Genomic DNA, 12,687 nt, shown 5'->3' on the forward strand with positions numbered 1-12,687 from the left:
ACACTCTCAGAAGAGCTGTGTGTCCTGAGCGTGCTCAGCAGGACCTCTTCGCCTTTTCCTTGGACCACTGACTGTGACTGTCACTGTGGCCGGAAAATCTTCAGTCCTGCAATGAGCTAAAAACGAACGGAGAAGGGGCAGCAGATGTGTTGTCACCATGGTCGGTGGTTCCAGCTCAATCTCCAATTCAAATCCCTCAGTTACAGCCATGGCATCTTTGGCTACTAAGCAGGTTATTTAGAACCACAACGAAGTAGCATTGTCAGAGGACAGCCCTGTACCACAACAATGTTATTAAAAATAAAAATGAAAAATATGTATTGGTTTGTTGTTTGTTGCATTGGCCCACTTGACCCATTTGTCCCATCATTCATTTCTTTTTTTCTTCTTTTAGTGAGTAGCCTTCTCCTCAGTTGGGGAATAATGAAAAGGATCTGGGGGCTCAGGTGCCACGGCTGCACACTGACTGAAACACAAAACATCAATCCAACAAGGCATGAGTGCAGAACGCATCTCATCATGCCAGTGTGTGTCATCTTAATTGCATGGATGGATGACATTTTTCCAATTGGGGACAAGAAAATGAAACCCCATTTTTGATACTATGTATGGTTGCAATTTTCAGCAGTAGTCCTTCAATGTGTCAGTGTTCTGTAATTACCTTTTTATATAGTAGTTTTTATTATTTGGAGTCCGCCTTTCCTGTGAACTCACAAGTGGTTCACAAAAAGAAGACACATATAGTAGAAATACTGAACAAAATGTATTAGATAGAATCCCATAACGAGTTCAGTATTATTTGTGTTAGGAAACATTGTGGACTGTCTTTAAAGTGTGTGTGCTTTATTAAAACAATGTGACATGATAAATCCTCTTAACTCATGGTTTGTTTGGCTGCACTGTAAATAGACACGTTCTAACTCCCAATTTGTCAAATTCAGCAGCTTGGTCAGTGGCCCCATGCTTTAAACCATGACGCTGCATCCCTTTAGTGTCAGTTTCACATATGCTGTGCTCTGCGGACTAGTTAGTAATAATACATATGCAACATTCAGGTAGCTTTTCAAAATAAAAGGCAAAAAAATTAATGGGTAGTGTCAGGTACAAAAGCTGCTTGGTTAGTTTTAAGAAAATATCATGGTTTGAGTTAAAGTAGGCATGTTTGTTGTGTTTCATTATGTTATGCAAGTAAATGTTCATAACATAAATTACACAAGTTAACATAAGTAATGTAACTTAGATAAGATATGAAACTTGTGTAGCTGACATCATGTAGAAGAAGAAGTCAAAGTTCAGTATTGGTTTCACATGGGACACGGACCCCGGTTCCCTGGGTGAAAGTCCTGTGTTTGACCAATCCATCCCCCCAATGTCATCCCCACATCTTTACTAGTGGTCAAGTATGTCAGTCACGGAGGTTAATGTACATAACGCAGCTTCGTCAGATTTCACTATTGGTTTCACATAGGTCACAGACCCCACGTGATACTTGTGAGTTTGACCCACCCGTCTACCTTACTGCCTCCATACGTGGACTTGCTCTTTAAGGTCTGGCCACACATATGTGAACGCTGAGGAATGGCCATTGCTTGCTGAGGCGAACATCTTTGTTATTGGTCGAGGGTGTGACTCTGCCCCTTGAAAGTTTGCCAGAGCTTAACTTGACGCAAACAACAGACGCAAAATTGTGGCAGTGCCCCTTACTTCATGCTGGGGCTTTATTCTACGCTACCTGACTTCAACAGCACATCAAAAGATAATATTAGAAGGGCACCTCAAGAAGTGATGCTCAAGGAGCACCTACTGTGTCATAGTTTGAAGCATAGGGCACTGTCCAATCTGCTGTATTGGACATGTTGGGAATGAGAATGGGCTGAAGATACAGCAGTTTTTTCTTCTTCTGTTGCATTTCTCCTGCAGTACCTGTTTGCTTCCCCAAGTGATGATTACATGTGAGATCTGGACCCGTATCATGAAAAGGCACTTATCATTTTTATGAATAACCACAGGCATCACCAAATCAACCTGCCAGTCAAGCAGAATATATGGGTCAGAGGTTTGATCATATCCTTTAGATTTGATTGGATCACTCAAAAATGGGCATGTCTTCACAAATATGGAACAATATGGGGCTAAAGTAAAGTTGATAGCTGTAGAGGACTTTTGACCTCCATCCACACCACCCTCACCTATGTTGTAAGATCAGGAGGTAAATGAAGGAAAAAATAAGCATTAGACCTCAACCACACTCTTTGAGAAGATTTTTCTAAAGTCAAGGTTCCCTAGCTTTGTGGAAAGCTTACGACCATATCTTGCAGTCTTTGTCAGCTAGCAGAACTGGGTCATGCTATTCACATGATCAGCATATGATAAGCATACTCAGACAGTTCTATTGACGACCGAGAGATGTGGGTGAATGACGAATGATGCCTGAGTTCCATTTAGCTGTTTCAGTCTCAGGGTTGTTGTATTGTCTATGCTGACTCACTGTCACTCTGTCATGGCTTACAGGGACACTTCAATAGAATAGAGCCATTGTTAATGTTATTAGCAACACCTGCACTTTTCCCACAGTGAAAGAAAATGTCTGCTCCGAAAATGACCTAACAGCTTAATTACTCAGAGGTTGGACCAAATCATTGTTTTCTTACAAACCCAATGTCCCTGTGAAATTGCAGTTGTGACGTTATTACTGCTACATTAAAGTTATGTTAGCATTAGTTCCGTTGCTGCTACATCGCTGAAATTTTTGGTGTCAACACTCTAGAATTCACTTGGTAGTTTGCTACGTTACATGTTGCAAAAGTTATGCTCCAACGTGTTTGTGTTACTAGGGATTTGCAAGTCACAAGTAACTCAAGTCTTTGCACTCAAGATCCAAGTTGAGACAGCAAGTCCCAAGTCAAGACCCAAGCCCTTAACTTTAAGTTTTGAGTCCTAAACAAGTCATAAAGAGCTCTTCATCAAATGTAATGCCATTTTAACAACATCAAATGCAACTTCAAATGTCAAAGGAATTTGGAAGTTGTTGTGTCTCCGTCTGTAATTTTCGACCGGCACATTTTGCATACTGCAATTCATTTTTTGTTGACCACCACTGGTTTTTATACCTGAATGAAATTTTCTTTGGTATCGTTATTTCCAACTGGAGCTCAGTAACGTAATGTTTAGTTCTTCATGGTTCTCCCCTACAACTTGATTGGATGCTGTCAGATTGTTCAGACAAAGTGTATTTGGGGTATTATGTGACTTACTGTGATTGAATAGTGGGTGATTTGTGGAATAACTTTTAAATAAAATACTTTTCAATCTTTGGGCTTTTGGCTTTTAATCTATCAAGTCAAATGTCTCAAGTCCAAGTGAAGTCTTCAGTCACTGGTGATAAAGTCCAAGTTGCAAGTCTTTTTTGATTTCATCAAGTTGAATCTAAAGCCATCAAATTTGGGACTCGAGACAGACTTAAGTCCAAGCCATGTGTCTCTAGATGTCATTTAAAAAATTATAATACTGGTACCAATACCAGAACCCTTAAAGTGATAGTGATCCCAATGGAATACACTTGATATGTTTCTTTCAGCAGCAACAGCTTTTTTTGGTAATCTGTTTTTTTAGGACCCTAGTGGTGTCTAGTTGAGAATTTTTGATGTTGTAAAGGTCAACTAATGTCCCGGGTGGTTTGTATGGCAGCCATCTTGAATTGATATCCATGTGAATGATATCCATGTGAATGTTGTTTTGCAAAACTCAGGTGGATGGGAACCTACTTCCCATGCAGTAGGGCATGTCTCAGTGGTAAAGTGACATCAGTGCATACCCTCCATGGGTGCTGACATGTGTATATATTAAATACAGTATGAACATAATCATGCTGTGAATACCCTCAGTGGTAAACAAAATTCCCGTTTATCCAAAGCTGATTTGCCCCTCCATCAGCAGGGGCACATATTGTATTAAATCTCTTCATTATAGAGACATCCTGAAATCAGATCCAGAATCAGAAATACTTTATTGATCCCTGGGGGAAATTGTTCATATTACAGATGCTCCCATCTAAGACTTAGAAACAAAAATATGAAAAAGGTGTGTAAAAATATGTACAATCTACCACCAGTTATACACAGAGACAACATGGCAATAATAGATAATAAAACAAAATATATACAGTAAAGGTATGTGCCTAATTTGGGAGGGGATAAGAGCAATAACTTTGCTTGGATTTCAGCAGTTCAAATTTGATTGAAGGGCGTAAGGACAAGTGAAGAATAACAGACAGGAAATGAGGGACAGGTCACAGTGGAAGGAGGGAAGGGATGAAGGACAGAGGGGATGAAGGGTGAGGAGAGACAAAAGGAACAAACAAATGAGTGAAGGTCACTTCTTAAGGGAGGGCAGGAAATTCACTTTAAAACAAAGCCTGAGAGACAAAGCAGTTAAGTGTGTGTGTGTGTGTGTGTGTGTGTGTGTGTGTGTGTGTGTGTGTGTGAGAGAGAGAGAGAGAAAGAGAGTGGTTCTCCCAGCCAGGCAGCAGGTGCTGGTTTGGTCCCTGCTCCAGTGAGCTGTGTCTGGGTGTCTGGGTGGCTCTGCTCCCAGCTGGGGCACAACAAGTTCTGGTGTGTGTTTGTGCGTGTGCGCGCGTGTGTGTGGGGTGAGCAGAGGTGAGCTGCCATGTGGACGAGGTGATTAGATTAGCAGCATCTGAGGCCCGGGTGCCTGGCCGGGTGTCTGTCAGAGGGTCAGGGCTCGTCTCTCACTGTACATTCAGCTGCTCTGTGATTAGCTGCTGATGGGCGAAGTCACCCAAAACTTAGAGCCGAGCCAACTTTTCTTCTCAGTAAACAAGTAAACAAGGTGACCGTGTTCCACATTTGCCAGCATGTCTCTGCTCATCGAAAATTAATGAGCTCACAGCCGGGAGTTTCTTGGCTGACGGTGATATATCAGTTATGTGTACATACAAAGGGACTGGATGGTCAGCGGGCAATTTGCTCTGATTGGGCTGCTCGTCCCTCAGGGTGTCTTTATTTTGTACAGTTTACTTAAAGTCTGTGTAAAGGAAAAAGGGAGTTTTTCCTCTGAAATACATTTTTTTAAAAATAGTTGTGGAAAACACTGACAACTTTATAGTACTGGATTCTGTAGTTAGACTGTTAAATGATTTGTGTTCAGGATTTTCTGAGTGGACCTGAGACATGACTGTCAGTGGCATGACCGTGACAAGATGGTATTTCTTTTCTTTTGTGTCAGGTTGTTGGAACTGAAGTGAGTTGAAGTGAGCTGCTGGGCTGATTTAGACTGAGAAAGTTGGTTAAGGTACATTCATAACTGATTGTTACGGAGGGTGAGGGGTTGGTGGGGCTTCTATAGTCTTGGGGGACCATGGCTCTGGGATGTCAAAAAGTCCTAAACACATAGATCTTTGACAACAGTTTAATGGTCTAACTTGCACAGTTCAATAATAGCTCTCAGTCTTTTCACATGTTTTCAGTAACTATTTTCCGATATGTGTTAAGAAGAGAAACATATTCTTTTCTCTAATATTGTGGATGGTTGGTCTGTGTGTGACTGTGTGACAGATGAAAAAAGCCGACTCTGAACACAATGTAAACACCCATTACTGGTCACTTTCAGACTGCTGAAGCTCAAGCAGAGCTGTCTCTATCTACCAATCACTAAGGCTTACAGACTAGATTTATTCAACACTCCTTTAATCCTACAATCTTTACCAAAAAGCTCTGCGGCTTCTGACCAAATTCCCTCCTCAAACAAACTTTTCACTTGTGTCCTTTTTCTGTCTTTGGTTTGTTGCCGCACGCGTATCGCCTGCAGATCGCCCCTTATAACACAGGTGTCACCTTATGAGCTACTTAAGTCTGACTGTCTGTCACACCTTCATATTCAACGCCCTTCTTCCATCTCTAACAATCTCTCTTGAATCTCAGCCCCTCTATGCGAGGGACGCTCGTCTCTCCGTCTCTCTCATCAGCGCCTGGTTTGGCTGGCGTGGCTGGCAGCCGGGGTACCCAGGTGTGGTGCTGGAGGTACCCAGCTGTGAGGCCACCAGCCCAGGCATGACTCATAACAGCGTCCCCCTGTCATCCTGTCAGTCACGGCTGACAGAGGCCTCAGCAGGACACACAGCAGGGAGGGTGACAGGGTGTCTGATGGCAAGTTTGAAATGTGAGAGGTCACGTGATTAGTGTGTGTGCGCACATTTGTGTGTGTGGCTGTTGTCTAGAGGACTCATTTGGGATGTCGTGTGCATGACTCAGAGAGGTGTGTTTCCTGCAGACCTGCAGTGCATTATGGTTGTGAGGTACACTGTTGATGCGTAACGAGGGATGGGAAGAATTTGTGTGGTCACTCTCAGCGTGAACAATTCTCCATCTTGCTCTCGCTGTCCTCGCACAACACAGGTCAGCCCTTCAGGAGGAAAGATTAAAGTCTGTGTAAAGGGAATTCAGGGTTTTTCTTCTAACCACATTATACATTTTAGAAAATAGTTGCTGAAAACATGAAAAGACTGAGAACTATGTAGTAGTGAATTGTGGCTTGTCACCATTAAACTGTTGTTCATGATTTCTGTGTTCATGATTTTTTGGGTAGAACTGAAATATGTCTGTGATGCGCCAGAGCCATGGTCCCTCACACTGCATACACACAAACAACAACAATGCTCTCCAAAACCAGTCGACCTCCCTAACGCACCTTCGGTGACTCTCTCAGTCCAAATCAGCCCAGCAGTTCACTTCAGCTCACTTCAGTTCTGACAACCCAACACAGAAGAAAATACCATGACATGAGATGTTGGTCAGTTGGTTGGTCCACCTCTTTGGTCCAGAGTGAAATAAGATTATTGCATGAACTGTCATGAAATTTGTGACACATATGATGCCCAGACAATGACACCTTATCAAAATATCTCAACACCTACTGGACACAATACCATGTTTTGCAGACATTTATGGTTCCCAGATGTATCCCAATGAGCCCAGTGATCTTTAGATGACTTTTTCTCTCATTACACCATGATGCTGTCATTTTCTGTCACTACTACTTGGATTGGGTAGCCATGAAGTTTTATGAAGCTTTTGTTGTCCCCCTGCTATAATAATTTTAATGACTTTGGTCAACCCTATATTTTTCCACCAGCGACATCCTACTTAGGGGACGTCCTTGCGTAACATTTCCCAGAAGTTCTCTAAAGATGACAAATGTCCCGAACCTTTACAGAACATGTGGGACTTCCTAAAATTATCTTTTTTTTTGGCTATAACTGTGCTGCAGTTCAAAGTTCTCATTATGACTTAAGGGGGACGTTCCATTTTGGTTATTTTACGGTCACATTGCAACATTACAATGAGGACATTAGAGACATTCAAAAACATTCCCATATGGTTCCTTGTTAGTCACAGGAGGACGTTTCATTTGGGACTACAACCAAGTTCCGCTTTGTGACTTCTGTCTGTAAAAAGTGCTATACAAATATGTTCCTTCTTCTTCTTGTAAGCTGGTATACAGTGCTTCCCCTAAGTGACTTTAGATGAGTGTCTTACTTTCCTTCCTTCTACTCCTGTCTTGTCCAACTCCCACAAAAGTACTCCTGTCCTGTCCCAGTCCTAGAAGAATGATTCTCATCTCATCCCATTCCCATCAATCCACTGTCCACACACATTACACACATTTTTATGTATAAAAAATTGATCTATTGTTACTCTGCTACTTTTTTTGTCCTGTCCCAGTCCTGGATGAATAGTGAAAATTACTCTCATCCTGAAGGAATCCTTTGTCCCGCAGTATTCCCAAAAAATGTCAGTCTGAGTACTCTAAACACATTGCTTTGTAACTGTGTTACTTGCCCCATACGAAGCCAGTAAGCTGTTGTTTATGTGTCATTTTTAAAAATTACAAGTTTCCATAAAAACTAAAACTAAAAAAATGGGTGCTGTAGATATGGCTGAAGTTCAACGTCAATTTTAACTTACTTGCCGGTGTTTTCTCTCCCCAGCCATCCTCCTTCCTCTGCCTCCTCCACCTATATCACACCGTCTCCCTGGCTCATTCATTGTGTCCAGCCATGTGGAAGTGATGATCTGTGAGCCCACCTCTGAATGCATGTACTGTGGGAATGACCCATTATTCCACACTTGGGCAAGCAGCACGAGGCTGTATGAATAAAAGACTGTCCGCGCCGACACCAGAGGTTCACACCTCCACTTCTTCTTTCCCCCCCCCTTCATTTCCAGCCCCTCAACCTGCTCACACTCCTCCAGAACAACAACCCCTCTTAAAGTCATTTAATCTTCATGTCACTCAGTCACAAGTCTTTATATAAACTACTCTTATCAAATTAAATCAGACACTTTGCTCTGAGAGAGTAACTGCAACCTTTACTGGTTGCTCTGATTGCAGTTGAATAGCACATAAAATCCAGATGTAGGTTTTTACAACATGCAGTAAAGATGTGTAGTTAGTCACTGGTGCATTTGGAATAGTACACATGTCCAACAAAAGCAATACGCACTTCAGTCAGCAACATAGTGAAGTTATCAAAATGGATTTCCAGGAAGAACAAGTGAGATGATGACTTTACTACCAATCATTACCCCTGTTTTTATGTGCATGTTTTATTATATTTCAGTAAAAAGGCCTCCTCATTGTTTGATCTGCTCCTGTCCTGCTGTTAATGCTAACTTATAACTATGTCCTCTTGATAAAGTCAGGATAATGTACGTTACAACAGCCAAGATTTCCAGCAGTACAATAAAAAACATGTCATGCTCACCATTCAGATGCTCCAACAGAAATACTGTTTCCAGCAGTTTGTTGATTGCCGTCGCAGTCATGTACTGTCAATGAAAGTCAGCATTTCCTTCACAGATGTTTCACATTAAAAGCTGTCTAGCAGCTCAAAGGCATGGTACCTCCTGTTCCTGGCAAGTTTTTATTTCAAGCAGTTTGCAGGAAGAGTTGAGTTTCACTAGAAATAGAGTAGAAATAAAAAATACTTAATTGTTTACTGTTTGCGTGAAAATGGCAAAAATTTGTCTTACATGTGCAGAAAAATCAGGTGCATTATAAACATATCACATCAAAAATACATTAAAAATATGTTTACATAGAGACACAATAGAAGCTGTATGTGAAGTAATTGGTGTGAATGTTGTTTGTGCACAAGATCAATGCTGAGAAAGTGGAACAGGTCCGCAAGGATCAAAAAGCAGCAGGTGCTTGGTGGTGAGGACTGAGTTGGAGGTTAGGAGAAAGAAGCTTTTCAGGTGCCAAACCAACAGCGTGTTGGAATGGAACTAGTTTCATTTTGCTGGAAAAAGGCCACATGAGGTTGATATTTCTGGTTTTGGATGTCCAAATGTTTGATGGAGTGTCATGAAATTTTCATCTATTCTCATTCAGATCGAATTTAGTTAGTTTAATTTAGCAAAAATAATTGCAGAACTACATTCCCATCCGCATCAGCTGTATTTTCTTTTTGCGTGTGCATTCGGTGCTAATTAGCACATGTTAGCATACTAACACACTAAACCAAGATGGCGAACATGGTAAACATTATTGGCTAACTATTAAATATCAACATGCCAGCATCATCACTGTGAGCATGTTAGCATGTTGATGTTAGCTCAGAGCACCACTGTGCCAAAGTACACACAGAGGAACTATACTGTTCTGTTAAAAGGATGTTGTGTGGAATTAGCGCCTTGATTATGGACATTATGCTGAATTTATCACATGCATACAATTGTATTTCCAGCCATCCTCAGCCTTGTTAAAGACTGTCCTTTATTTGTTCATGCTGGTCATCTTTGAATACAAATGTAACAGATGCCAAAACACAAACATAACTGAAAATTATTTTGGTGAAACGGATTCAGAATGCTTAAAGAACTTAAATTCTTGCATGTTGATTCTATTGGGCACAGCTGCATTGTGCTTCTAGACCAGAAAGCACAGGCTGTTCACCCAAATATCTTTTCTGTAATATATATATTTTTTTCAAAATATAACACCCCATTCACACAAAACTGACAAAAAAGAAACAATTAAACTACATAGCCTACTTAGCCATGGTAAAACCACAAAAATCTAGGAAAACATCAAAATCTGAGCAAGTTGACAAAAGCAGGTGGACCAAACTGTCTGCTTCTGAAGCCATAGGTGGATTTAGGGCGATTTGAAATTTACGATTTGAAAATGAAAATGATAGCCTACATAGCCTCCCCTGAAGAAGAGACGTTTGAGTCTCACTGCACTTCTTACTGAGTATGGACATACGCAGTTTTTTTCAAAAATCCACCGGTGCCGCCATCCACAGGAAGTGGCACATCAGCAGCAGCTGGAGCTGCCAGTGAACCACAGACAGGTGAAAGCTGCATAGGACCCCGCAAGTCCTGCATTCACAAAACCTTACTCAAGTTAAAGTATGGAAATATTATCAGATAAATTAACTTAAAGTAAAAGTATTCATGTTGCTGTAAAACATTCCCTGTCAGTGTTATTATGTCTGATGTTTTTGGATTAATATTACTGTATTAATTTTACTGCTGTAGATGTTTAATTTAGAGTTCTTTTTAACTACTTTACAGGCCACTGTGGCCACTTTAATCTACAGCAATGCATCATGGTCTATAAGACCCTCAAATGTCTGTAGCATCACTGTCCTGTGAGAACCATGTATCTGTGAAAAGTAAGAAAACAGCCTTTTTCAGCTTTGTGGTTTTAAAATGAATAGTATTTGCCTGTGGGATGTAGTGTAGAAGCATAAAGTTGGATAAAACAGAACTCAAGCAAAGTACAAATTAAGTACAGTACTTGATATAAATGTGATTAGTTACTGACTACCACTGATGACAACTCTAAAAATTCTTATTTATGTTAATGTCAATATTCACTTATTTTAAGATTCTACACAAAACATTCTGTTCAATAAATATTGTTTGTGTGTACATTATCCTGTTCTATATAGATTTACTTACTAAACGAGATGTAAGACCTGTGGAGAAAGCAGGTGAACAGGAAGAGGGGCGAGAGATGAAAATGTGTTGAGAGGAAAGAAGTGAAGGACAGAGCAGTGAAGGACAGCAGAGGTGCAGCCAGAAGCACATGTAAGAGAACAGGTATGAGGTATCAAGACTATTATCTGAGCTTTAACCAGCTGCTGACTGAATCTTGAGTGAGTTAAGACATTTGTTTGCATCGTTAACAGGCATGAATTTATCGGTTAATATGTGTTCTCCAGCGGCTTTTGTTCGCTTTAAGTTCTTAAGACATTTCAGTAGGGGTGACAAAATATTTTGGTGCGTGCTGAAGGACGAAAAATGTTATTTCCCTACACACAAAAAAATTGGGGCGCAGTCTCTGGGTTCAGCCTCCTCAACTCCTATGTCCACCCCTGTCTGAAATGGAGGACGGATTAAAACCACATCAGTAGCCATACCCAGTGTAGTTCGGAAATTTCTGCTGGAGTTTCTCCTGTTGCAAACTTCACATTCTTTCAGCAGCGGTAATAACATTGAGGCTACAGGTGGTCTTTACTGACAGTCTTTGTGAATGTAATTGCTTTGACCAATTTGTGACCTACAGTGTTTCTGTGTATTGTATATTAACTTTCTAACTACTTCCAACCAGTATTTCAAAATCAATTACTCGCACATAACTTCCTGATAAATTACGTGTATTTTTATCCAGAAACAGATTTCACATCGGCTATACAATGACCGCACACCAGGGTGCCTTAGATAAAAGGCACAGCTGCCGGTGGAGAGCTAACAACTCTTTTTACTCCAACTCAAGCACTGACCTCAAACACTGGGGAAGTTCTTGACTCATCTTGTTTTTGTTTTTTTCTTCATTAGTGTCTTTATTGCAGCATACGGAAGCGAGGGAGGCGTTGAAGAGACAGGAGGATGTCAGGGCGTGAGAGGGAGAAAAATTGGCTAATAAACGATGGAGAGGGAACGTCAAGCGAAGGCAGAGGCGCTAAAAAAACAGCCTCCGATTCATTAGAGAAGAAGAGATGATGATGAAGATCAGCCTCATCCTTTCAGGCCTGGCCTCTTCGACCCGTGAGTCTTACACAGAACACGAACAAATGAGCGATATATGATGTCACTGACACATTAAACAGACATTGGTACATAATCTTCTCAAGGCAGGTAAAGAACAGAATGTGTAGGCCGGCAGCACAGTCACAAATGATCTCACCCTGAATATTACAGTTTACGATAACAAGCAGTTACAAAGGTTTGGGCTGTTAGCACGAAATGTCAATCTAATTATGTCTGGGTACGGCTCATTATCTGTCAGGTAATCCAGGACCGAGCCTGTCCCCGCTGTGAGAGGCGGCAGACGCCACAATGCACGACAAAATAAGGTTTGAAGAGGCCTCTTTTCTGAGGGCCGTGCCTGTTGCATCTGGAGAGGCTGTTTGGAAAAAGACATTGTAATCCCGCGGTGGTTCTTGAGGATTTTAATTTGCACAAGATACTTCTCCCATCTTTTTTTTCCTTCCTTCAAGCCTCATAGACAAGAAAATTAATTATGAGTAAAAGGTTGTGGCTGCTCATTGTACTTTGATTTATTGTCGTACAGAGGCTCATTACAGATAGATGGGTGGATCGTTGGATGTGCAGATGGAAAAGAAGGTTTTGGACATTTTGTAAAGAGACTAACAAG

The sequence above is a fragment of the Lutjanus erythropterus genome, chromosome 20 (genome assembly GCF_056507025.1).
Source record: "Lutjanus erythropterus isolate fLutEry1 chromosome 20, fLutEry1.hap2, whole genome shotgun sequence".
Classification (NCBI taxonomy): domain Eukaryota; kingdom Metazoa; phylum Chordata; class Actinopteri; order Lutjaniformes; family Lutjanidae; genus Lutjanus; species Lutjanus erythropterus.